The sequence below is a fragment of the Lactuca virosa genome, chromosome 3 (assembly GCF_052849685.1).
Source record: "Lactuca virosa cultivar CGN04683 chromosome 3, Lactuca_virosa_CGN04683_v6, whole genome shotgun sequence".
Taxonomy (NCBI): Eukaryota; Viridiplantae; Streptophyta; class Magnoliopsida; order Asterales; family Asteraceae; genus Lactuca; species Lactuca virosa.
Window position 1 is genome coordinate 131,662,841 of NC_136428.1, and position 4,838 is coordinate 131,667,678.

The window sequence follows — 4,838 nt, forward strand, 5'->3', positions numbered from 1 at the left end:
AACATTCTAAATAGAATGTAACACTAAATGATTATATGAACATCAAATATCGAACTAGAATATAACGATATATATGTAAGAAAATTAAAATAATGCATAGTTTATTTGTAAATACCAATGTAAAAGTAAAAACTTAGAATATAGTGTTATCGTTTTATTCAATTACTTCAAATACATCACTTGAAACCAAACAAAAAAATATAAGCAAATTTACAACACCCCACTACATTGAATGAGACACTCCAGGAAATTATTATCGAGCCACATTCTCTACAGTTCCATTCAAGACTTACCTAAAAAGTTGTAATGATAGAAAACATGAAAGTTTTAGCTAATTTCATAACTGTATGTACCACTTTACACTGTGAAAGGGATGAAAGGGGTTTGATGGGTATTAGGATATATATCTGTTGCAATAACAATGTTTAAAGTTGCACAAATGTAAAGAACAATTTCATCAAGAAAGAAATAAAGAGAGTGGAGGGAGTAAATTAAACCAACATCCTCATTACAGATTTCGATTCTAAAGACGAACCAAGTCCTCATCATCCATCAACTTCTTAGCCACTTTAACTCTTTACGGACCAAGCACCATTGAAACCAACATGTCAATATGCTTCTTGAATTTCTCATCATTAATTAATGGTGGCAAGATATGGATGATATGCTTCTTCCAACATATGCACTGAACATTTGCATCGATGACAGTTGTATGTCCTTCAATCACTGAAAAAAAGAAGAAGTACACCAGTCATCACTAAGTTAAGAAAAATCAGCTTGGAATTTGGGGTCAATATCATTAAATAGTAACAAAGTTTAAGGGTGGGAAGGAAGGAGTGATATATCAGACTCTACATCAGACTCTTTATTCATTCAGGACTTTCATCAAACAGGTAGAGTGCATGTATAATGTAAGAGAATTGGCTCAAGAACAATAATAGTTATGTACATACCTCATTGATTTTATAGAATGAGCACAAAATAACACGAAGATACGTTGTTTTTGCTTGCTTATCTTCATTTAATATGTGCTCGAATGCATAGAAAAAACCAAAAGCTTGAAATTGATAATCGATGGCTGAAATCAAATACTTGAAATGATAATAGATTTAAGATGAAGTTAAATCGATAAAACACCTGATTTGAGAGTAAACTCGAAGCATCAATCTGATGGAAATTGATATCAGTTGATGATTGATTACCAATGTTGATGAATGGCTAAAAAACATTGATCTGAAAGCGATGAAAACTCAGGGGAAGAAAACTCAAACCTTGATCAATTGATGAAATCATGATGTAGAGTAAAAAGCGCAGCTTGAAAGATCGTTAGCAATTGTTGAAGATGAAGATTAGCAGAAATCGACTGAACACTTGAACTTCTACCTTGGATGAAATCGATGATCACAGAGCTAAAATCGATAAAAATCTTGTAATGAATTGTTGATGTCGATAGATGAACATAAACCTCAATCACTCAAATCAAAGCAAATAGAAGATTGATTAGCGTGAATCGAAGATTAAGGAATGTTGATCGATTAGTGTGAATTGGTAGAAAGAATCGAAGCAGCTGGGTTTTGTGATAACGTGAAGATAACATATCTGATGATCTAAAATTTAACCTAGTGACTAATCTACCCCTAATTAACTAATCTTTTAGATTAATTAGTGTTAATCACGTTTTCTTATGAGCCACAAGATCAGTTTTGATCAAAGGCACAAATTTGGTCCCCATGTCTCACAAAATATAGGTGGTCTCAAATGAACCTCTACCTCTACCTATATATATATATATATATATATATATATATATATATATATATATATATATATATATATATATATATATATATATATATATATATAGAGAGAGAGAGAGAGAGAGAGAGAGAGCGAGAGAGAGAAAGAGAGAGGTAGGTTCGTATGTTACCTACAACTATTGTATGCAAATATGGACCAATGAAAATTTAGCAATAATTTAATCATTAATTAAATTAAAAAGGGTAAATTAATAATATTACATGTGTATTAATTAATATCCAAAATTAACAATTGATATCCCTTTATTTAAGGGATCAATTTTTATTTATCAATTAAAACCCTAATCCGCCTATTAAAACGTCGGCCAATAGATCATCCTCATTCTCGACCAATACGAACGACACCCACATCTGATAGCTCCATCCACCAACGTTTCCCACCTCCAGCGGCCCCTCGGTTGAGTTTGTTGAACAATACTCCACCAACGACTCTCTTCAGGTTGACTTTGGCAGCAAATTTATTTCTTTTTTGTGTTGTTCTTGTTACGGAGGATCTGTCAACATCTCATCTTCGTAGACAGGTTCTTATAATTCCTTCTCAATTTTAGTTTTCTAATTATTTTGATAGTTTATGTCGTTAATTTTAAGGTTTTGTTAGTTAAATCACATATAGTGTACTTGAAATAATATCGATGGGATAGTTTTTGTTTTTGATCATTTGATTAAGATTTGACTTGAATTTCTATTATATTACTTTGAATTGGGATTAACCATAGGTAAACATAGCCATAATATAGTCGGTTAGTGTATATGTATGTATGGACTTAAATTAAATTACTTTATTATTATTTTTTGCCTCAGTGGTAAACATAGAAGATAATTTTGCTCTTAATTCCTTTTGCTTCATTCTTCCATGAACTTTGAATTAATTACATATGTTAATTGGAACAACATATTATGTACTGTTGATTTTTTTTTTATCTTAGATGTTCCCTTTGATTTAATATTGTTGATGTTTCCCTTTCACATCAATTTATTCTTACATAGATTGACAAATTAGAAGAAAAAACTATGACTTAAGTGCATTCTGTAGTATATCCTATCAAAATTTATTTGTATAAATGCATTCTGTCAGAATGTCTTATATACTACTTTTTATAGTTTTTATTATCTTAGAATGAACTGAATTTTTTTAATATTTGAAAGTTGATTATTTTTTCTTTATGAGAATAAATTATAATTCTTTAATGTCTACAACATTCTGTCAGAATTTATAGTTTTTATATTCTATTATAATTTGTGAGATTTTGTAGTTTCTACTACATTCTGTCAGAATTTATAGTTTTATTCTGTTAGAATGCACATAATTTTTTAAGATTTGAAACTTGATTATGTTTTTTATTTGTGGATATAGGTTTTGAAGTGGAAAAAGAAGAAAATATAGAGAACGATAGTGTATTCTACCAGAATGTATTCTACCATAATGTATAATATGATTCTTAACAGTAATATTTTTTCAGAATGGATTGGTGTTTTTGTTAGATTTTAATTTTTTTTTTTTTTTTTTTTTTTTTGTAAACATGCTTAGTTTTAATCTTTAAGATTAAATGTAATTCTTAAACCATTATAGGTTAGATTTTTTTCAGAATGAATGTAATAATTGTTTATAGTCTTATTCTTTACGAATTAATGTAATTAATGATTCTTAAAGAATAAAATCCATACTATTTAGAAAATATTATTATTTATAATGTGTTGTATAAGTCTTTAAGCATGTTAATTAAAAAAAAATATCTTGAATGTAACCATATTCTGCAAGAATAAAATCGAAAATATTTTTACTAGTTTATGGTTGACTTTTTGTCATTTTGACAAAATAAAATCGATTTTTACTAAAACTTATATTAAAATTAAACTCGAATTATTAAAAAAAACGGGAATTAATTATCCTTAAAATACGAAAATTTCATTTTAATATAGGTTAATTGACTAGAATACCTTTATGCTGAAACTTGTGTGATTATATGGTACATATTACCCTATTGTAATATCATAGACCCTCAGATCATGACCATTGATTCTATTCCATCCGTTGGTCCAGATCTGTGCATACGAGCACACAATAGTTGTTAGAAACATTTGAACCTACTCCTATATATATATATATATATATATATATATATATATATATATATATATATAATTTGACATTTAAATAAAATTTAAGTCGGAATATTTAATGTGACATTTTAAATATTATTTAATAGATAATTAAATTTGAATATTTAATAAGACATAAATTTATTGTATAATATGATTATTATAAGTATGACATAATTACGACATGTGCCCTCACATGTTTAATTAAAACATTAATCGGTCGATCCATGACTAGGCTCACCCGTTCTAATGTAATAAGAGAGGTTTAAGGATGTCCATTTGATTCCTAATAAGGTCGGTTTTAAAAGGTCATAGCTTACCACCCTCACCCCCTCTTTGCATTTTAAGAGTGAAGTTATCAAAAGGGTTCGATATGATACATGTTCAACGTTAAAAGTATCAACTAAAGTAATTAAACAAAATTCTCGTTTTATATGATTAAAAACGGGGAAATTGAGTAATATAACCACTTTTTTGGGTTTTTTAAATATAACAAAGTTTTTTTTTTTTGAAAACTAACATTTTGGTCCGAAATGGGTCATTTCGGACCCGAATACCGGACCAAGCCCAATATTGTAGCCCAATGGTATATATATGAGCCACACACAAAAAATCCAGAATACGCGTTCCGGAATTAGCACATCCGAAGCACAGTTTACTCGCATTTCGGACCAAATTTTGAGCATGGATTCGTCAAACTAAGTAAGTTCTACATTTTAAGTTACTTTGCATTTGATTTTCTGAAACGATTTACGTATTCCGGAATTGTGCGGAATGGTCCAGAACACGAAGAACAAGTTTGGAATATCCGGATCATCCTTTTTTTTTATAAATATTTTTATTGTTGTACGTGTATGAATATTATGTAAGTACTTTGTATTGTGTTTCTGAGCGATTGTTTTAGTCCGGAATAAAGTATTG